This window comes from Sturnira hondurensis, unplaced genomic scaffold, assembly GCF_014824575.4.
Source record: "Sturnira hondurensis isolate 20B ecotype Veracruz unplaced genomic scaffold, ASM1482457v3 Scaffold0008948, whole genome shotgun sequence".
In the NCBI taxonomy this organism is placed as follows: Eukaryota; Metazoa; Chordata; class Mammalia; order Chiroptera; family Phyllostomidae; genus Sturnira; species Sturnira hondurensis.
The window spans coordinates 4,671,795-4,695,751 of record NW_028081579.1 but is presented as its reverse complement, the minus strand read 5'-3'; the positions used below and the strand labels follow the sequence as shown (position 1 = coordinate 4,695,751).

At 40.0% G+C, this 23,957-nt stretch overlaps 1 non-coding gene across 1 annotated transcript; it reads right to left on the bottom strand.

Moving 5' to 3' along the window:
• Window positions 1-9,545: 9,545 nt before the first annotated feature.
• Window positions 9,546-9,674, bottom strand: LOC118993954 (small nucleolar RNA SNORA17). The gene has a single exon (XR_005067974.1). It is a non-coding gene; the product is annotated as a small nucleolar RNA SNORA17 (small nucleolar RNA).
• Window positions 9,675-23,957: the final 14,283 nt, after the last annotated feature.

The window sequence follows — 23,957 nt, the reverse complement described above, 5'->3', positions numbered from 1 at the left end:
TCTCCACATCATCGCCAGCACTTGTCATTAACTTTCTTAAAGCACGGATCTCACTGTACCACTCTCTTGCTCAAAATCTTGCAAAATTTTCTTTAGGTTCTCTTATTAGATATGGGAACTTCTGGGTATGCTAAGCCCTATCCACCTGGAATCAACTTCCAAGAGAAAGGTTCTGAAACAGAACGGAAGTTGATTTCTTTGTGTTTGGTCTAGTTGTATCCAGCCAGAAAGAAGGTAAGTTGTGACCGGGAAGGCCGGGGTGGTGGAAGAGGTCAAAGCAGTGAAGGTGGTTAAAGCACCTTGTGCTGAAGCAGTTGTGCTGTTTACCAGTAGAATCAACCACGAAGCAGGCTGAGAAGGGCGATAGCCGTGATAACAGGATGGTACGCAACAGATGCCATGTCCTAACTGTAATATGCTTTTTTATGTTTGGCCTTTTCTTCCAGGGTCCCACTCCTGCTCTCCGCTTTTAGTCTTCACTGTGAATTGGGGCCGACCCTGGGTTTTTCCAGGTTGTTTCAGGGGAAGCCTGCCAAAGGATTGGGAATATGTGTGACGCAGGGCGCAGGCCTCCTAGGCATTACTCTCCGACTCTACCCATTCCTGTCTATTTCACCTGGGCACGCCTGTATAGACCTTGCAATGGGTGGAATGTTGTGGAACATGTCGGGTTTCTGGAAGAACCAGTGGACCAAGCATACCCCCATGTCCCCGGTGCAGACTGCGGTTTGGACTTCAAAGGCTAGGACGTGAAAATAAAGTGGCCGCTCGAGGAGGCCTTAACGGCCCACAGACCCAGTTCCGGGACGAGCGGCTGGAGAAGGCTGCTGGATGAACGTCAGCAGAACCAGGTGGCACTGCGTTCCGCGAATCTGCAGCTGAGCGGTTGCAGGTACCGGGGCCGCTGATACTCTCTTATATAATCCACTTCTGGGTGAGGCCCCAAGTGCCTGCCTGACCACTTCCTTCAGAAAAGGGTTTGCGACCGCATTAGACATGCGCACTAGAAAACCAGAGTCAACTGTGTCTGTTTTGACTCCCTGTGTAGTAAACCCACCTTCAGTGGAGATGTTATGGGTGGTAGGCCTCTCCCAGGTAGTGCTGAGGCAGCTGCTGTTGGGCTCTTTCACCCAAATGAGCTAGGCTTAGGGGTTAGGCAAGAGATGTGTCGATAGAAGTGTGTTCTGGCCATAAGGGCATTTGTCTAGAGCAGATTACCAGATCTCTTCCTGGAAATTGTAATCGTTAATCTAGGTTTGGGCGCAGGAATCTGAGGTCCTTATCTTCAGGGAGGTTTGGAAAGCAAGGGCCTTGGGATCATTTGTGAAAAAATAGCCCTGACTGAGTCTGGAAGTGCTGGCCTCCCCCAGGAACAGACATTGAGCGCCAAAGGAGGTTCATTAACGTCGCAGCAGCAGTGAGGTCTCTTCAGTTTGCTGAGTAGCAGGGTTGATCCATCCAGGACCTGGATGGGCTGCCCTCCTTGAATACATCCATCAAAAGGGTGGTCACACTGACGAAATGTGGGACGAACCCAAGAACATCCTTGATGAGATGTCGTTGGCATCGACCATTTGAACTTTGGGGGCCATGAGACAGTAAGCCCTAAGCACTCAATCTCCACGGGCTCGCACAGTCACTTCTCCGCATGTATACCCCCAGGGAGAGAAACCCTGGCTGGTGTCGAATGAGGGATGGGATAAAGTCAGACTTAGAGAGTACCTGTGCTACCCACAGGGGACAGTACAACGAATGGGTTTGTATTTAAAAGAAAAACACAACACTTCATAGGTGATTTTGGTGTTCGGGTTAAGAATTCTTGCCTCAGAAGTATCTGTGGCCTCAAGGATTATTTGAGACAAGACAGCTTATTTTATTCAAGACGGCCTGGTCTGAGTGCCTCCTGATGATTTCGTGCGTGAACACTCCAACTTCCCTGTGCTTTAGCAGCCTGGCATCTGGACTGACTAGATTCCCTGACTCATGTTCTTCATCCACAATGATTTATGTGCTGTTTTTAAGTAGTCTGATACTTTGTCTTGGCCTGGCAATCCTGCTAGGATTTATTCTCAGAAGCAAACTTGTACGAGGCAGCTCGGTATCCTAAACTTCCACCTGTTCTATTCCGGGCTCAGTAAGCCAGGTCCTAGAGGGTCGCACTGGCATTCGAGGCCTTCAGCAAGCCCTAATGTACCTTTTTGAGTTTCTCTCCCACGTCTCTCAGGAGAACTCTTGTAGCAGTCAGACTGGCTCAGTGATCACACCCAGACTACGCCTGCCCTGTTATGCCATTTTAAAGCTACTCCACCCACGTAACTTTGCTCAATGCATTCCATGTGCTTGGAATGCCCCTTTCCTTTTTCTTCATCTGTTTGAACTGCTCTGGTTTTTAGAATAACTTTTTCTGGATTTTAAAATTAATACATGTTTACTGCAGATAATATGAAAAACATAGTAAATTATGAAGGAGAAAATAATCCACAGAAAAGATAACCCACTATTATTTCTTCCAGCCTCAATTTTTTGTATGTGCCCAGGTGTACTTGTGGGATTAGCAGTTATCAATGATACAAATAGCTTTGTGTTTATGTGTTCTTTTTCCCTCCCTGCTGAGCTATTGTCCACGTCCTTTCCTTACTGCTCCTCTCCAGAACAATAAATTCTGCACTCAATTTCATACAAGGCAGTTTTAACCTCTTTCTCATAATACCCTGGGGCCTCCCTCTTCTACTTTACTTTGCAAAGAAAGTTTGTATTAAAAAAATTCTGATGACAGCTCTCAAGAGAATAATAATCTTGTGATAAGAGTACAGATAAGGAAATTAATACATATATTTAGGAAATTTTTATAGAATAATTGCATGTTCAATAGGGTGCATAAATCAGTTTTTTTTTGTGGGGGAGACAAAAAAGAAGGAAAATCTGTAGATAATTAAAATTTTAAAACTATAGGGAAGTTTATACTCCATCTAACCCAAGAATCCAGAAATGATGTTAGCATTTTGAGTATGTTATACAGTCATTGTTGTATGCATTTAAAAAATAGAATTGGACTTTTATCACAGTTTTATCTTACTTCACGATTACTATATCAACACTTAGTCTCTAAAATAAAAATTTAAAATCATCTTTAAAATAAAATTTTCACATATAACTTTAGTACTAATATAATTAAATCAATGCAATCAAAGGTGGATTTTTAACAACTTATCAGTATGTAAATGAGCCTTTTATTCTTTACTCACCACTGGCTTCTTAGCAGTTGGCCTCTCCGAGCTCATTTCTATCCTGTTCTGTTTTTGACTCTGTTCGTGTTATATTTGTCAAATGTACGTATTTGTGGTTGAGTGATATAAAATTGTGTATGCTTGACCATTTTTTCACAACAAAAATGGCCACTTCCTGCCCATGCATATGCATACACACACACACAGAAGTAGTTCATGTTTTGCCTGTGTCTTGCAGCTCCAAAGGTTCTTCAAGAGAGGCGGTCTTCATTTGTTACTCAGCCTGTGCCTCATATATTACTTTTCCAGTAAGGCCACTGCACCCCCTCCTCTCACACGTCGCCCTCCTGGCACTGGCTCTCTGGGAGTCCGTATCATCAGGAACTCAGCTCCTCATGTGAGGGGGTGGGGGGCAGAGGGAGGGGCGCACAGCCAAGGGAGTTGGAGAAACTTCCTGAACCAGGCAGCCTTTGTGCTGCGGTCGCTGTCACCCTGCATTTGCTCGCTCGCGTTTTCTGATGATAACCCTGAGTGGCTTAGAAATGTCAGAGGCAGCTGTGGTTGAATCAGACTTAATAGTGCGGCCCCCTCTCCATGGCCTCTGTTTCTTGCTTTCCCCTGGGGAGACACACTTTAAATGTGCCTGAATTGCATTTTTTGGCAGATTGTTACAGTAGGATATTGACTCTCTGATCTGAAGCCAGGTTTGTCCCAGGGATTGTCTGCTTTTCTAAGAGCTAATAATGAGAATTGATCAATGGTGGTGGTGGGAGGGGGGTGGGGTGGAGGTGGAGGTGGAGGAAGGAAGAGCAAACCCTGATAATTGTACCACTGAATTCTGGAGCTGTTTGGCTATTTACCTCTATTATTTTGCCCTTTTTTCTCACCAGAAATGAAGAAAGTTTTTAACAGACATTGTATAACTAAAATAAAGCAAAGTAAAGCCAGCAAAGCAAATCTAAATGCTGTCCTTTTCTTTCTTTTAATTTCCTGGTCCTTTGTTCTCGTCACTACTGTATCCGTACAGGTCAAGTCTGTTTACAACTAACCCCATGGGGAATACACCGTTTTCAATGTAATGGAATTTCATTATTGCAGTAGGAAGCCTGGGAAGATGGGGGGTCAGGTTCCAACTCACCCCTGGGGAAAGAAGGATAAATACCTACCCTTCCAATTAATCATTATTCCTCATCCTCAAAACAAACAGCCAAAGGAAATCCATCTGCATAAGAGGGGCCAGCGTGGTAGAGATACAAATCAATAATAATTTCTTTTTAAAATGGAAATTTCCTCTTTTTTTCATAAGTGATCTCCTGCCTCTGATAATTTGGTCTTTGTTAGAAGTATCTCACTTGAAGCCCACCCCCCAAATTCTGATGTGACTCTTTTGGGGGGGCAGGCCCTTGCTGGGAAACACTATCTTCTGTGTCACCCCAAGGCAAAATGATTTTCTTAAGCTTTCCTTTCTTTGTTTGCAATATGTAAACAATAGTCTGTTTTCTTTCAGATATAAATTATGATATCGTTGATTCAGTGTTTGCTCAAATTCAGCGTGCTTCTCTTCCTTTTAGCCTTCCACACCCCATAGTAATGATAAGCCCTCCCAGGTGCTTCTCAGAGGAAAATACCGACTTCAAGAAAACTGTCTTTGGCTTTCGAGTGTGTTTGTTTGTGATGGCTTATAGATAAACTTTGTTTTATACAACTTTTTTCTTTTTTAAATTGGGGTATAATTGATGTACAATATTATATTAGCTTTAGGTGGACATAATATTGGTTATTTGTATATATTGTGACATAGTCACTACAGTAATTTCAGTTGATATTTGTCACCATACATAGTTACAATTTTTTTCTTGTGATGAGAAATTTTAAGATTTTTCTCTTTTAGGCCCTGGCTGGTGTGGCTCAGTGGATTGAGCGCCAGCCTGCAAACCAAAGGGTTGCCAGTTCAGTTCCCAGTCAGGGCATGTGCCTGGGTTGCAGGCCAGATCCCCAGCAAGGGGTGCATGAGAGGCAACCACACATTGATGTTTCTCTCCCTCTCTTTCTTCCTCTCTTCCCCTCTGTCTAAAAATAAAGAAATAAAATTTAAAAAAAGATTTCCTCTCTTAGCTACTTCAGACACATGGTATAATATTATTAACTGAAGTCATCATGCTGTACATTACACTCCCATGGCTTGTTTACAACTGGAAGTTTGTACCCTTTGACTCCCTTCACCTATTTCACGCCACCTCCCACCCCCGCTCCCACCTGCCCTACCTGTGGAAACTACCAATCTGTTCTCTGTATCTATGAGTTTGTTCTACTTTGTTTACTTTTTTAGATTCCACATGTGAGATCATACAGTATTAGTCTTTCTCTGTCTGACTTATTTCACTTACCATAATGCCTCTAGGGTCCATTGTTGTTGTTGCAAATAGCAAGATTTTCTTTTTATGGCCGAAAGATATTCCATTATGTATATATAAAAATACATACGAACATATAAATATATAAAATGTATATTATATATACATGTATATACAGTGTCACATTTTCATTACCTGTTCATCCACTGATGGACACTTAGGTCGCTCCCGGGTCGTGGCTGTTGGGAACAACGCTGCAGTGAGCGTGGGGGTGCAGATCTTTTCCACACGGCGTTTTTGTTTCCTTTGGATAAGCACCCAGGAGTGGGATTGCTGGATCACATGGTAGTTCTATTTTTAATTTCTTGAGGTACTTTTATCCTGTTTCCCATAGTGGCTGCACCAGTTTACATTCTCACCACTAGTGCCCAAGGGAGGGCTCCCTTTTCCCCACCTCCTCACCAACACTTACCTCTTGTCTTGTTGACAACGGCCATTCTAACAGGCAGGAGGTGATACCTCACTGTGGTTTCGACTTGCCCTTCCCTGGTGATTAGTGATGTTGAGGCCCTTTTTATGTAACTGTTGGCCATCTGTATGCCTTCTTTGGAAAAGAATCTATTCTGATTCTCTGCCAATTTTTCAGTTGGATCGTTTGTTGTTTTGGTAATGAGTTCCTTATATATTTTAGAAATCAGTCCTTTATCAGTTGTATGATCTGCGAATATTTTCTCTCATGAGGTAGTTTGCCTTTTCATTATGTTGATGGCCCCCTTTGCTGTGTAGAAGCTTTTTAGTTTGATGGAATCCCACTTGCTTATTTTTACTTTTCCTTTTTTTATTATTAAATTTTTTAGGGTACAAGTGTTACCCTAAAAAATTTAGGGTAATGTTAATTACCCTAAATTTGTTTGTTAATGAGATTGTTAGTTTGTTAATGAGATTATAGAGGGTTCAAGTGTACATTTCTAGGGTACATGACCTTCATATTGTATTGTGTGCCCACCACCTGACGTCAAGTCATCTTATGTACCCATACATTTGATCCTATTTTTGCTTTTTTTGCCTTTGCTTTTGGTATCAAAACAAAAAAATCATTACTAAGACTGATGTCAAGGTGTTTACTGACTATTTTCTTCTAATTTTTATGATTTCAGATCTTACATTCAAGTCTTTAATCCATTTTGAGTTAATTTTGTGTTGGTATAAGATAGCAGTCCAGCTTCATTTATGGGGCTAACAAAAAAAATGCTTTTTCTCTGACTTTCTAAGTTCTTCTAGCTGGGCTAGTATTCAAGTGGACAGAGACAGATTAAGAAGAGAAAATCAAATTTTAATATGTGTGCCTGGGGAATTCACATAAGCGTGAAAATTCCAGAGACAATGAGCAGAACTGGGCGTGTACATCCTTTTGGACAAAGAAGAAAAAGGGAGAACAGCCCACAAGCCCATGGCCGGGAAAAGTACATCGTGCTGCCGTCAATAATATGGGTGCAATCTAGTAGCACAAAAAATGGTAAAACAAAAATTTATTTTTGACCAAATATTTTAAGTTTCAGTTCTTGGCTAATACATTTCCAGCAACTTTAATTATACACTCCTGATACAGAAATATATTTTAGAATATCAGAAGTCTCTTGGAGTTTCTTATAATGGAATTTGGATATATAAATTGTATATGTACAATATATACAAAAAAGCTTATATGCTAATACATTTTTTGAAGATCTGATTATAGTAAAATTACCTGTATTATATATATATTTTAAAAAGTCAAAACTATTCAGCATAATAGTATTCACTCTAATGGGATTAAAACACCACCATTGTTTAAGTTTAGAAACCTTAAAAATTAGAAAGATGAACAATTATTTTAGATTTTAAAGTCATTAAAAATCTATAAATGAATCCAAAAGATGATCAGAATTTACTATAACTTATAACTCATAGTTAAGTAGTAAAGAGGGTCCTGGAGAACATTTGATATATGGCTCCAGGTTAAAAGGTGCACAGTGAGGAGTCCTGTGAGAGCGATGTGAGCGTGTCTCTCCCACTGGCCCCTTCTGCCTGGATTCTGCCTCTCCACCATAATCATTGTGGTTAGTTTCCCTGGCATCTTTATAGTTTTTACATGTGCAGGTAGTTATAAATATATATTCCCCTTTCTTGTTTACACAAAAGATAGGAGTATTCTACACTTAAAAATATCTTTAAGTATTCTGGAAATTGCCTCCACATGGTTACATAGAGCATTCTCATTGTTTTTGTATATCTGCAAAATATTTCAATATATATTTACCATAATTTATTTATTATTTTTGTAATTGATCTAGAGAGAGGGAAAGGGATGGAGAAAGGGGGGAAAAAGAGAGGGAGAGACGCATCGATTGGTTGCCTCTTGCCTCTTGGTTGCCCCAGCTGGTGACCAAACTCATAACCCAGGCGTTTGCCCTGATGGGGAACTGAACCGGCCACCTTCTGGTTTGTAGGACGACACGCAACCAACTGAGCCACACTGGCCAGAGCTGTACCATCATTTAGTTAGCAAGTGTCCTATTAATAAATACTTAGATTGTTTTAAAATTTTTTGCTATTACAATGTCTTAGCGAATAATGTATTAAAAATATCTATAGGCTACATTCCCAGCAGTGGACTTGCTAAATTAAGGAACATACACATTTGTACTTTGGACGGATATTGCAAATTGCCCCCCATAGGTGCTGTATTAATTTACACTTCCACCACAGTGTATGAGAAGGCCTGTCTCCCCATAGCTTTGCCAACAGTGTGCATTCTCAAACTTCTGGATTTTTGCCATTTTAACAGCTGAGAAATTATATCTCAGTGTAATTTTAATTTGCATTTTTCTTAATATAAGTGAAGTTATGTGTGTTTTCCTGTGCTTAAAAATGCCTTTATTTCCTTTTCTGTGACTTTTTTCTATCTTTACTTCATTTTACAGTTGAATTGAATTGATAGTCTGTTTTTTTATTTTGTTTATGGAGCCTCATCTAGGTAAATATTTGCCTTTTGTCTGTGGCAAGAATTATTAACATTTTCCTCCAATTTGTAATTTGTCTCTTGATATGAGATTGTTTTATTTTTTACCATGCTGAATTTGATAATATTTTAATGAAACTATCCATGTTTTCTTTAATGATGTCTGGCTTACACTTATAGTTAGAAAGTCTCCTCCCTATGTGAAGGTTTTAAAGGAATTCTCCTATCTTTTCATAGTCCATATGGCTGCTTATACGCCCACAACCCAGGCATGTGCCTTGATTGGGAATTGAACCGGCAACTCTGGTTCACAGGCCCGTGCTCAATCCACTGAGCTACATCAGCCATGGCATACATACATTTTCTTTTTACTTCTTCTACTAAATTAAATTGTCTGCTTAGGGTCTCTCTATAGGGCAGAAAGTAGGGGGTACTATGCAAGACTTTTTGACTTTTGTTTCCAAAATCTAAAGCTCTTGGGACCATTTAGAAAGTTTGTAGAGAAGGAAAGGTAGGAAATGTCTTTGTAGACATTCTTCTCCAAGAATGTCTTGGAGAAGTGGGGAAAAACAGGGGCTCCTCCAGAACTCTAGACGTAAGGGATTTAGTCAGTTTTAAAGAAGATTCCAATCCCAAATAGGAAGCGGCAGAGAATGACTGGTACTGAAGGTGCCCTTTACACAAGACCATGGAAGACAAAGGCATACAGATCTGTGTATAGAGGCAACTGATTGCCCGAATTGGTTCTACCCCAATTTGCCCTTCTCAAAACACAGTAGATCAGACTGTTGGCATAACTCAGAAGAAGTGAGAGGGAAAGACTTAAACAAAAAACGAATTATAAAGTTTCCAGTAGTTCAAGAGCCTGGGGGTGGGGCTAGAGTCAGAAATTAAATTTTTATAAAAATAAAGAGATATTTCTTGCTACCTGGGTTTTTTTATTATTTTATTTTTTCCATGCCAAGTGTTAGACCATCAATCATCCAGGCGCTCACGCCAGAACACTGGGCATAGACAGGCCTCACTGCTCTCTGCCGCTGAATGACACAAATGTGACATGGTAGCCATGTCTGCCGCACCTCTAGGGGCAGTGGAATCTTTTATTATACCCACTAAGGAGGCTTTAACTTGGGTATGCACTATTTGTTATGTCTGATAACTTACACTTTATAACTCACACAATCTAAAATTTAACATAAATGATTAGAGAATTCTAAATTAAAAATTTATATTATTTTTTTAAATTATAGTTGACATACAATAGTATATTAGTTTCAGGTGTACAACATAATGACTGGGCATTTATCTCTCTTGTGAAGCAATCATCCCATAAATCTAGTACCCATCTGAAACCACACATAGTTATTACAACACTACCGATTCTATTTCCTGTGCTGTACTTACATCCCTGGAACTATTTTGTAACTACCAAAGGTACTTCTGAATCCCTTCACCTTTTTCACTCCTCCTCCTCCATAGGCAACCATCAAAATGTTCCCTATGAGTTCGTTTCTGTTTTGTTTGCTCATTTATGTTGCTTTTCAGATTCCACATATAAGTGAAACCATCTGGTATTTGCCTTTCTCTGTCTGACTCATTTCACCCAGCACAATACCCTCTAGGTCCATCGATGTTGGTCCCAATGGCAAGATTTCATCCTTTTTAATGGCCGAGTCATATTCCCTTGTGTACATGCATCACTCCTTTATTGATGGACACTCAGGTATCTATAGCTTGGCTATTATAAATAATGCTGCAATGAACATATAAATGCATATTTTTAGTGTTTTGGGTTTCTTTGGATAAATACCAAGAAGTAGAATTATTGGGGCCTTCTTTGTCTGTTGTTAGAGACTTTATCTTTTTTTAAAAAAAGATTTTGTTTATTTATTTTTAGAGAAAGGAGAAGGGAGAGAAACATTGATGTGGGAGAGATATATCGATTGGTTGCCTCTTGCACGCCCCCAACTGGGGACCTGGTCTGCAACCCAGGCATGTGCCCTGACTGGGAATCAAACCAGCGACCTTTTGATTTGCAGGCCGGTACTCAATCCACTGAGCCACACCAGCCAGGGCTGTTGTTACACCCTTTGTTTTAAACCCTATCTTGTCTGATGTAAGTATTACTACCCCAGCTTTTTTTCTTTCCATTTTCATGAAACATTTTTTTCTATTACTTTTAGTCTGTGTGTTTCAATACGTGTGGGTCTTATTTTCTGATCCATTCAGCCACCCTATGTCTTTTGATTGGAGCACTGGAAATTCTGACTTGAGAAGTCATGAATTTAGTTCCAGGCTGTGGAACTGTATGTGCCAAGACATCCTTGACTGTAACTGGGTCACAGGTTTTCTTCTTGTACAGTAAGAGTTGTGTGTGTGTGTATGTGTATGTGTGTGTGGGCTGTAGTTCAGATGCACAGGTTCAATTAGTCCGATGCCTCAGTTGTTAGGACACATTTATTATTCCGTGCAAGGTCCCTTCCCTGTTTCATTTTGATATTTCCCCCTTCATTCCCTATTTCACCCCATTCTCTTCAAAAGCACCCAATCTAAAGGCTTTTCCAATGGTCACCAATAGAGTTTTGGCATAGTCCAAGTATTTCTCTCTCTCTCTCTTTTTAAAAGATTTTATTTATTTTAAGAGAGAGGGGAAGGGTGGGAGGAAGAGAAGGAGGGAAGCATTGATGCTTGAGAAAAACATCAGTCAGTTGCCTCTTGCACACCCCCAACAGGGGACTGGCTGGCAACCCAGGCATGTGCCCTGACTAGGAATCGAACTGGCCACCTTTTGGTTTGTGGGATGACCCTGAACCCATTAAGCTGGACCTGGTACCTGACTTGGTACCAGTCAGGGCCCAAGTACCTCTTAAAAAACCAATTCTTGTTGATTAATATAGGTGATTGTAGAATAAGTGAGTTGCACAAGGAGCATAACTGGAATTGGATAATAGTCTAGTACACCTTTTTCTCCTGTAAAAATGAGGTTAATAATGAGGTTAATGAACAGGTTATTACCTGCTCCACATCTAACATAAAAATATACAAGAAAGAAAAGTAAAACATAATTATGCAATGTTTATGATTTTGAAGAGAATATTGATATGAGTATTGGAGAGCTTTCAAGTATTGAATAAGCTAAATAAAGAAGCAACAGACACAAATCTTTGAGTGTTAATGGGAAATCTCAGAAGTTTTTATTTATTGGTATGTCAACTACTCTAAGATTGTGAGGGTAACTCACTGACCTGAAAAAACACATTTCAAATCAGTGTAGGATGTGGCTAATTGACTAATCAGAGTCAGAAAGACCCAGATGACTTTTTAGAATAATTCACATCAGACTGGATATTGACAGGCCAGATGGTGAATGGCACTGAAAGGCAGACTTAATTTATTTACTCTTTGTTTTCTAGTTTTTGTGATTTTAATTAAAGTGAGTAAAAACAAAATCTTGTCTAAGCATTTTTTTTCCTTCCCAGTGTGAAAGGTGTTGACACATCCTATCACTGCACCAGGAAGATAAAGGCAAGGAAATGGATTGGAATTCGGTGTAAATTAACATAGCGCAGAGCTCTCGTGCCTGTAAGAGGTGAGGAGACAAACACGTGTTAATGTAACTGCAGCTGTAAAGGAAGGCTGTCAAGGCATGTGCAGTGTCCTTGGCCAAGCACTGTTGATTCTAGAAATGTATGATAATTTTGTTTGATGGGTTTTATTGTAATTAAGACAGAGAGGTCCACCAACTCAGAGCTCTTAACTTTATAACCTTGGGAGAAGAATTATGAAATGTGTGCACTTATAAAATAGGATTCATAATTTGCAGAGACTTGGGAACCTTCTGGGATTATGTCCTGAAGCTTGCAATTAGGGTTTCTGCTTTGCAATCTCAAGTGTGATTTACCTGGAGCATTTCATCTTCAATGGCATTAATAGAAGTTGGGACTTGGATGTTGCTGTTGTCACCTCTTGCAAAGCATTAAGTTCACTGCTGGGGGAAACTAGCAGTTGCTTTTTGCGTACATTTGGTTATTCCTTTAAGTCTGGTAGAGATCATCTCTAACATGTAACAATTCACAAAGGCAGAGGTTCACATGAACGCATTACTAGTATGTAGAGGGATAGCCATTTTACTAAGTCAGCAAAAGTTTTTGAGGTGCACAGGGTAAACATAAGGAAAACGAACCCATGGATTTCTTCACATAGCGAATAGGGGTAGTTTATTTCCTGAGGTGTCTGGAATAACATCTTAGATTTGGAAAATAACTACCTGGAAATATTAAAGCTCCAGCTTGAGGCTGGGATCCACCTGCAGACCAGGGTTCAGTTAGCAGCTTGGATACTGTCAAAGCAGTCTGCCCTTTCAAACCTCTCCTTGGGAAACTAATTAGCAGAATAATAAAAAGGCAAGATCGGCTCTTGTCTTCCATGTTGGGGATATAAAAAACGGTAGTTCTAATTAGCAATAATTAAAATTTAATTAAGAAGCTCTTTGCAATCCTCCCCCACCTTCCTCCTTCAACTGGTGCTTTCCTCCCCTTGGCCGGGGAGCTGTTTCCATCCCTGTGGTGCTGAATCACAGCTTAATCACAAAGCCTTAGATCACAGCTTACCCAGCCTTTAGCACTAATCACCTCTCCTTCCAAGAATTACAAGCACACATTCGAGATTTTGATAACATGAGCAATTCCATTCTTCAAGTTTATAATCACGAATTGTGATTCTCTTTTCCTCTCTATCAGCTGATTACAGGTAACATTGCCTTCTTTTTTCAACTTAGTATGTGTTCCCCCAGTTTTACCCCTTGTTGGGAAACCAGGGGATGATAGAGGATCTCCAAGAGTATGAGATATTTGAACCAGAATTTCAGCGTTTCTGCTTTACAGCAAAGCATAAAATTGGCTGAAGAATAAAAGGCTAAGACATTGGTGAAACCATACATTAAAAATATGAAAATATTTGATAAAAATAAAACAGCACACTGTAGATAAGGGTTACAGGAAGCAAGTACAACACTTGATGCTTGTCACAAGCTTTATAGAGTCATCTAAGTCTTCATTAGAATTTAGAATATTTCAAATTGTAAAAAGAAACTCCTCTGACTTGTATGCTTTAATATGAATACAATGGTGAAATTTTTTGTTACATGAGTGTCATCTCAACAGAAAAAAGAACTCAAAATCTGATTTTGTCCTAGTTTTGGGTATGAGTATTAAGTCACATAGTTTACAGCAAGGGAACCCCACCCCCCAAGATCTGATAGATCATTGTGAGCAAAAGAAAAAGGAAATAATCAAGAACCGAGGGAAATTAGGTTTTTAAAAGCCACTGGACTAAGAAATATAACCCCAGTTCTTTAATTATTAAGAGAAGGGCTCTGAATCTGCTCCATTATCTTAATTATGTTTCTGGAGCAAACATTATTTCAATGTGATAAAAGATGACACGACACTAAAGGTAAAGCCAGAGCAGATGTTACATGAGTAACAAGCCAATAGGCCCGCATTCTGGTAATTTCTTCCCCACTAGACGTGTTCTCATTAATCTGTGATTAATAGGATTTGAGTAGAGTAAATGATGATGATCTATTGTCTGTCTTTGTCGTGCGCCACGGAGAGAGTAATTTGTCAGCTCAGCTTTTGTGTGACTATTTAATAGCAAAGAGGGAGAGAGAAAAGACGCTAATCTTCTAATTGGCATCTATAGAGAAGGTCTGGGAGAATACTGCCCGTATGGAGGTAGCCCAGGGTAATTCCTATGCCTGAGGAAAGGAAATGTGGACCACACGTTTCTTTTACATGGTTGTGCCTTATAGAAAAAAAGGCAAGGGCAGAAGAGAGAAAGAAACAGTGATGAAACAATCTGAAGAGATCATAAGCCCACACTTACTAACATATTTATTTATTAGCCTTTTTCAACTGTAGTGACTTGCTAAAAAATGGACACAAAATTTAAAAAATCACCTTTGGTTAAAAAACAATTGCCCAAATGGACCAAAAAAACCACCTTTTCTATATTGGAAATTATATATATATATATAATTATAATTATATATTATAATTTCCAATATAGAAAAGGAAAAGCCAAAACCATCATTACTGCCATCACCACCAACACAGAATGCCTTAACATTATGATTGTAAAAATTAATAAATCATTTAAGCAGATGTTTTGAATTAAAATGATTTGATGATTAGTCCTATTAAATTTGTAGTGGAACCTCCTCAAAATGCCTTAGCCAGAACAAGATGTGAAATTGCTTTTTTCCTCCGCTTTCTCTCACTTTACCTTTAAAAACTTTCTGCACATTTTCCTGTATTTTAGGTTCTTCTGTGAACTCTTCAGGTTGCTGGAGCGAGATCACCCTGGGAGAAGATATTTACAACATATAAAAGCACCGAATGATTAGCATATGCAGGCTATAGGAAGAGTTATTATTGATCAGTGTTTGGGAGAAATCGGTAAGGTGTAAAAAACAGACATCTGACAGAAAAGGAGGTCGAATGTGGGCAGTGGACATGTGAATAGACAGACGCTCAATATAACTATTCTGGGAAATTTGACACAAAACAGTAAGAACCCATCTATACCCATCAGATTGGCCAGAATTAAAATATTCGACTAGGCCAAATGGGGACTCAAACTCTGGTGGAAGTAAAAATCAGACATTCCCTTTAGTCTTTTTTAGCAATTTTTTTCAATATTTAATAACTCAGGTTTAATTTGTCAATATTTATAGCAGTGCTACTTCCAGAGCTATGCCCGGAGGAAACTCGTGCACATGCGCACAGAGAGACCTGTAGGAGAACATTCACTGCACCATTGTTTACTGTAGTGGAAACGGTGGTTCTGGGGCCTTTTTTTTTTTTTTTTGGCAAAAAGGCAAAGACTAGAATCCAGCTTCTAGGAACGTGCTAATATCATTAGAAAGACTTCTTGTTTTCCCAGCTATTGTTTAACGAACCTGAAGTGTTACTTTAATTTCTTTGTTCCTCAATTGCCTTATCTGTAAGATAAGGAGGTTGGAGAGACAATCTTTTTTTTTTTTTTTGCCTTAAAACAACACAAATTTATTTTCTTGCAGTGTTGGAGGTCAGAAGCCCAGATTCAGTTTCATTTGGCTGAAGTCAGAATGTCAGCAGGGCTGGCTCCTTCCAGTGGTTCTGAGGGACAATCCGTTTCCCTGCCCTTTTCCAGCTTCCACATTACTTGGCTGGTGGTGCTTCCTCCATTTTTGGAGCATATCGTTCCCAGCTCTCTGCCATTATCATTACCAGAGAGACCAGGTTCCTTCCAGTTCTGAAGCTTTAAGATTCCATTCCCCTCCCCCCAAACACTAATCCTGGTTTATTTGAAACCACAAAAGATGGACAAGATTTTCCAAGATTTTTTCCTAAGTTAGTAATAAAATTATTTATTCATGAAATCTTAGGCTGTTATCAAAATTCAAAGGAAAGTTTTCCATTGTGAGATTGGAAGGAAACCATTAAGGGAGCTAAAAGAAACAATCAATTCATCATAATGAGATTTAGAGGAGACTTGGAGATTATATGTATCTGTTATACATAATATATAGGGATGTATGTGTGTGTCTATGTCCTGTTTTCAGTAAGCACATGGGAAAAGAGTTGGAGAGAGATGAATCAGATCTTAGACAATAAGATCTGCAGATATAAGTTGTCACTATACGGACTTCTGCGATAAGTAGAAACATTTAATACTGTATGTTAAATTCATACTGTGTATTACATTCCCAAACCTAACAGGATTCTGCATTATTTTCAGGTCAGGCGATGAGCTGAACTTCTCGGTCCCACATGCCGAGCTGCAGACACACTGGTGACTTCCTATCACTGGTTATTCCATAATGTACTCTTCTGCTTGCCTAGTGTTGACGTAAGAAACATCCATACCTGTAAGAATATTTATGAGTTTATTTGATCCAAACTGACGTCAATTGCCAGGAAGCAAAATATCAACAGACTGAGAAAATGCTCCATAAAATGGCAGTTTTACAACTATTTTATACATTAGAATCAAAGAGGAAGACATAAGAGGGATACTCGAGATTCATTGGTGATATATCAGGGAGGTGGGAGAAGGCAAAGTGGGGAAATTTCTGGATTGGATAAAAAGTAAAATATATAGACACACACCTCTTTTACACAGGTGGGTACAGCACAGTTTACAGTCAAGAATGAACACAGTAACAAGGGGTACGAGGGATCTGGAAAAAGAAAATTACCCAACATTCCAAATGTATGTGGTGTAGATGCAGCGAGACAATAGACAGGCTCAGTTAAGGTCAAGTTTGTCAAGAAAGATACCAGCCGTGACTACCTGCCATGACTCACGTTTAGCTAGAGAGGTTTAATTTCAGGCCATCTCACGTGGTTACTCTCCGTCTCCGTGTTTGTGGGGCCCACCATGCAGGCCTGCCCTGCGCTTGTCAGATTTAGTGGGTGGCCCCTTCTTTCGTCCGCACGATAACACCAACCCTGAACACGAAGTGAGGACCAGAAAGCAAACACGTAGTCTTTTGTCATGTTACTTGTAAGGCGCTGCTCAGTGATAACAATCTGTCCGTAATAAGTCCTTGATGGCTTCCAATGCTGGCTTTGTAGGAGGTTGATTCTTCATTTGCAACATTCCTGGTTGAGAAACAAATTCTTCTGGAAGACAGTGAGTTCGAGAAAGCAAGGAAGGAAATCATCTACTTACATCCCTCTCGCAATCAGGCTCAGCAAATCAGACATTACGGTAGACGGCCACTTGGACTAAGGAGCAGGGTGGGCAGTTCACAGGTGGATGAAGACGAGCAAACAGCTGACAAACGAGTTCTTGCAAGGCCTTGCCGAACAACAACGAGGCACAAAGGGGAATCTAGGGAACAACAGATTTTTGCCCTATCTCACATGAATTGGTCTGTGATAACGCAAATATGCTGAAGTGCCTTCCTGAAGCAGGGTTTCCTACTGAATCTCTTTAGGCTGGTAAGGGGGAGGTAAGAAACAAAAAAGCCTCTTTCTGACTTTGGTAGACTTCGTTTTCAGCTCAAAATCAGTCCTCAGGTTGCCGGGCGGCACATTCTGGGGACGCTTACGCCCAGCCCCCCCACAACGGCGTGACGACTCAATGTTTGCCCTGTGACTTGGCAGCCACGGTAAGTCCAGTTAACATCTGACACCTGCATAGTTAGCGATTTTTTCTTGTGAAGGGAACTTTTAAGTTCTCTCTGAACAACTTTTAAATATACAAAGTATGGTATTAGTAACTGTAGTCACCGTTCAGTACATTACATCCCCATGAATTTCTCATTTTGTACCTGGAAATTTGTACTTTGGACTCCCCTCCCCACTCTTGTCATCCCTTAGCTCCCTTCTGGCGATCACCGACCTGCTCTTTGTGTCTGTGAGCTCATTTTGGTGGCAGTGGTGTTACTGTTTTTAGATTCTGCATGTAAGTAAGGTGGTATGATATTTATCCTCCTCTGACTTATTTCACTTAGCATGATGCCACAGATGGCAAGCTTTCATTCTTTTTTATGGCTGAATAATATTCCATTGTGTATATATTGCATTTCCTTCTTTAACCCCTTTACTTTTTGGCTTTTGTTTTCACCACTATATAAGACATATTCTAAAATTAACTTCTCTTGGCTTACAAACCACATATCCAACAAATAGTTACTATCCCCCCAAAACAAGGAATTCATACACTCCTTTGCAAAAAGAGAAGTAACCCAGTTTAAAAATGGACAATAGACCTGAATAGACATTTTTTTCAAAGAACACACGCAAATGACCAACAAGTACATAAAAAGTGCGGGACATCACTGCCACCAGGGAAATGCAAATCAGAACCACAGTGAGGTATCACCTCACGCCTGTTAGAATGGCTGTTGTCAACAAGATAAGAGCTAAGTGTTGGTGAGGATGCAGAGAAAAAGGAACCGCTGTGCACTGTGAGTGAGGATGTAAATTGGTGCAGCCCCCGTGGAAGACAGTATGGCAGTTCCTCAAGAAATTTAAAGTATCCCTGTTACATAGGTAGTTAACTACTTATTAGAAGGAAAGAGAGCAAAGGGAAGTAGCCATTGAGCTTACAAACTAGGGGCATGGGCCTATTTGCTTCACCAGGAAGCTGCAATGTCACTCCCCCCGGAGGGTTACAGCATTGCTCCGCCAAGGGGATTAACACTCCTCTCTTCCCCCTCTGGGACCAATTGTTGTGGGGTGCAGGGGGAGGTGCTTGACCGTGGACTCCTGTCCGTCTAGATAAGGTCTAAATAAGGGGTGGAGCTATCAAAAGCCGTGAAGGCTTAGAAAGTTGATGGGCTGTTTTGAGAAAGCACCTGCTCCATCCCAAACCCAAGGTGATATAATCCCAGAGAGCAAGGAAGCTCTCTCTTTCTCTTGCTCATGGCCGCATTTGCACTTCCTCCCTCCACAGCCATGCGACCTTAGCAGCCATGCAGCCAATGGATGTGCAGGAGCCTGAGTACCTCAGCACAACAGTGAATTGCAGCCAGGAACACAGGCTCCACTAGCTGGGTGCTGGACTGGACTAAGCTTGAATATGGCACAGAATCTCTGGACATTGACTCTATTTCTGGCCCTGATTTTCCACAGTGGGACAGACAGAGTTGGGACATTGGAGGGGTAATCTTTTGATTTTACCTCCCAAATAAATCTTACCACCAGACCTCATCCTTTTTTGTGGGTCCCTGGAAATGCTTTATCTTATGACACTGCAAGAACTCCACTTCCACCGGCAGCAGACCTACCATATTATCCAGCAATCCCACCTTTAGGTATTTATCCAAAGGCCATGAAATCACTATCCCAAAGAGATATCTGTGCTTCCATGTTCATATCAGCATTGTTCGCAGCAGCCAGGAATGGCAACAACCTAGTGTCTGTCAACCAATGAATAAATAAAGAAAATACAGTGTATATATATACAATGGAATATTATTCAGCCTTAAAAATGAAGGAGCCCTGGTTATTTGCAACAACATGAATGGAATAGGAGGGCATTATGCTGAGTGAGATAAATAAAGACAAATACCACATGGTATTAGCTGAACTCAGAGAAACAGCAGGAAGGTATTTGCCAGGGGCAGAGGGCAGGGCAACACAAGGGTGGCGGGCGGGGAGGTAGGTAAACGGGTGAGCACTTACAGCTGTGACATGGGTAAGGCCTAGGGATCTAATGTATAACATGTGACTGTAGTTGCTAACAATATGGTCAAATTGAAATTTGCTAAGAGAGCTGACTTTAAATGTCCTCACACAAAAAAGGTAAATTAAACATGAGGTTATGGATGCATTAATTAACCTGAAGGCAGGAACCCTCTCACGATGTGTATACATATTGAATCACCATGTTGTGCGCTTTCAATGTCTCAAATCAGACGTGTCAATTACACCTCAGTAAAGCTGGGGGTAAGACACTTACCATTCCTGGGTAAGCCTAATAGTCTTTTTTTTCTCTCGACACAACTGTTTTCAGTTTATTTCTAAATAATTAAAAATTATAGGAAGTTGCAAAAAATAGTAGAGAGGGGCCCTGTGTGCCTTTGGCCCTGTTTTCCTCCAATGGAAACATCTATGTAATGAAATCTTCCATCACTTTGTATTGGGAAATGGAAATTTCACCAGCTTTCTATGCAGTCGTTGGTGTGTGCGTGTGTATGTGTAGTTCTATGCAATGGTATCAGATGTGTAAGATTTGGTCATCAAGACCGAAATCAAGATGTAGAACTAGTCCATTGTTGCAAAGACCCCTCACATTGCCCCTTTATGGTTATTTATACTTCCTTCTCTTTTTAAAACCACTGGTAACCACGAATGTGTGCCCCATCTCCATGACTTTATCATTTGAGAATGTCGTGTAAGCTCTAGTCACTGAGCAGAAGTCTCTGAGATTTATCCAGGCTGATGCCTAGATCACTGGTTCATTCCTTTTTATTGCTGAGTAATATTCTGGTATGAATGTACCGCAGTTTGTTTAGCCATTCAGCAGGTGAAGGACATTTAGATGGTTCCTGGTTTTGGTTATTATGGTAAAGTTGCTGTGAGTTTTCACTATTGTTTGGATGCTTATATTTGTCTTTAGTTCTTATGGTACTTGACCTGTATCTGTGGTTCTCCAGGATGCAGACATTTTCCTCACAGTGCAGCTAATTTCTAGGAAGCGTTATGCATCTTCATATCTTCAAATATCATGTTTTGTGCCTCATGGCCCTACAACTGTAAATAATTAGCTGTCTATATAGATCTCTGCATGTGTATCATGCCAGCACCAGAATGTTTGTCAAAAACTGAGTTTTTTTCTATTGTTTACATTCTGAGAGTGCTCCTAGCCTCACCATTCTGGTTGCCTATGATTATGGTTCTGTATTTAAAAAAATTTTAAATTTATTTATTTTTAGAGAGAGGAGAAGGAAGGGAGAAAGAGAGGGAGGGAAACACCAATGGGCTGTCCCTTGCACGCCTGCAACCAGAGGCCTGGCCCACAACCCAGGCACATGCCCTGCTGAGAATCGAACTTTTCGTTTTGCAGGATGACGCCCAGCCCACCCAGCCACGCCAGTCAGGGCATCCTCTAATTGTTTTTTGACTCATCCTTTTTCTTAATATCCCATGTTTAATCATGCACCAAATTCTGGCTATTCTTTCTCTGTCCTACATTTTATTTTTTTCTTTTCTTCTATACTTTTTCAAAAATTCTCAAGCTGTCACTTTCATCCTTAGTCTTTCTTATGTCTGTTTTATTACATTAAGCTCAGTGGCTAATCCTTTTGCTTTTTGTTACTCTTAATCTAATCCCCCACACATATCACTATCAGAAGATTCTATCTTTCCTATAGCATCACTATGATACTCTCTGTTAAAGAATCTTCAGTAGTCCACTATTTTCTATTATTTGGACATCTCAGCTATTTTGTCTTTCTGCAATCATCTGATCTGCCTTTTTCATGTAGATAATTTTATTTCCATACTTATCCTGTATTTCTTTTTTTAAAAATAATTTAAAAAAATAATTTTATTTATCTTTAGACAGAGGAGAAAGGAGGGATAAAGAGAGGGAGAGAAACATCAATGTGTGATTGCCTCTTGTGTGCCCTTACTGGGGACCTGGCCCACAACCCAGGCATGTACCCTGACTGGGAATCGAACTGGCCACCTTTTGGTTCACAGGCTGGAGCTCAATCCACTGAATCCCAGCCAGGGCCTTATGCTATATTTCTAATGGAATTTCCTTTGTGTCCTTTTTACATGTTTAAAAATGATTTCATTATAAATGTAACACATGTTCCATACTCATTACAGAGAATTTGCAAAATGTGTAAAAGCAGAATGAAATAACCCATAATACCACCTCCGAGAGTAATAATATAAATAGAAAGAATAACAATAATATTGTTTTTTTCCATCAAGTCATTATTTTTATGGGCTTAAGATATATGCTGTTACATTTCCTTAGTACTTTAACATTGTTATGTTAAAGTACTATCCAATTTTCTTTTTTTTCTTTTTGATTTTAGAAAAAAGGGGAAGGGAAGAAGAAAAAGAGGGAGAGAAAATTCACTGTGAGAGAGAAGCATTGATTGGTTGTCTCAAGTGTGCACCCCACGTGGGGACCCAACTCTTAACCCAGCCATGTGCCCTGATGGGGAATCAAACCAGCAACCTTTTAGTTTGCGAGATGACTCCCAACCAACTGAGCTACACCAGCTGGGACATGTACTATCCAATGTTATGTGTGGAGTTTGCCTCCCATAGAAGATTATAGGTGTAGCAGGAACACTGAGAAGACTCACAGGGCATCTTGCCAGTCAAGTAATAAGGGCAACTTCTTGAGGCCTAGGTCAGTTGTCAGCTTATCTCTTACATAGTCCACTGATGTGGTCTAGTTTCTAAATTCTGCTTTGTATGTTCCAAAAGATTCCCTTTTCCTATCAAGTGCTATGCCAAAAAAGAGTGCTATGAAGCTTGATAAAGTTTTCTAAATTTTCTTCCACTGGACTCTTTCAGAAATAGACATACAAAGTTCTTCTTTTATACTTAAGTTTTAAAAATTGTCTGCTAAATTTTTTCCTTCTTTTTATGTTTTAGCCTACAAGGTCTGTCCAGAAAAAGTCTAGCCATTGTTAATGTAATGAGAACAGTTTGCACAACATCGATGTAACCTGGCAGCCAAAGAGAATGGACTGGAATGCACATGTGTGAACCATGACAACTTCATTGGACTTGTCAGTGAGGGTAGCAGATGCCATTGAGTGAGCACGTGTACTGTGTGGCCATCAAATTCAAAATGACTGAGCAAGTAGAGCAATGATGCTGCCCCAAATTTTGTGTTAAGCTTGAACATTCTTTCACTGAATCTATTCAGATGATTCAGAAACCCATAGTTGTGGGCAATTGGTGATTGGCAGCTTCATCAAGACAATGTGCCTGCTCATGCATCAAGTCTTGTGCAGAGTCTTCTTGTGAAACATCAAATCACCCAGTGATTCAGGTCCCCTACAACCCAGATTTGGTGCGCTTCCCAAAACTGAAATCACTTTTGAAAGGGAGGAGAGTTCAGACCATTGATGAGATCTGGGAAAATATGATGGGGCAGCTGATGTCAATTGGGAGAACTGTGTGAGGTCCTAAGGTACCTACTTTGAAGGGGACTGAGGCATCACTGTCCCATGTACAATATTTCTTGTATCGTGTATCTTCTTTGATAAATGTCTCTGTTTTTCATAGTGCTTGGCTGCATACCTTCTGGACAGACCTCTGCCCAAGTGAGTACCTTTCTTTTTGTTTTAAACTGTTAGTGACTTAACCAAAGAGGAAGCAATAATAATACCAAAAAAAACTATGTTTCTTTCTTTCTTTCAAATTACATTTCTTTTCCCAAAACATTTTAGAGAAAGTAGAGTGACAAAAATGTTTTAAAATGATAGTAGTTGTACTCAATCTTCTTAGAGATATAATTGATATTGTCTGCCTGCCCAGTCAAGTGAGATTTGTTTAAATCTCAGAAAAAAACCCCACATCCCCCACACTCTTATTACCTATTTCATTGTCCTTCCTGCCTAACTTAAAGCAAACCAATCCAAGACATCCCTTGAGAATGAAGGTGTGACTGTGCGGGCAGATAGGGTGGTTTTACGTGTGAGCTCTCTCGCTTCCTAACCAGCTATCCTTGGGCAATTGACTTGATTATTAGGAGCTTCAGCTTTTTACTCTGTAAAATGTAGATTACAAAATTTAGCTCCTGGGATTATTGAAATTGTTAAATGAGCTAGTGCAGGTAAAGCACCTAGCCTAGAACCTGGAACAAAGTTGACCCTCAACGAATAATAGTTTACTCTCTCCC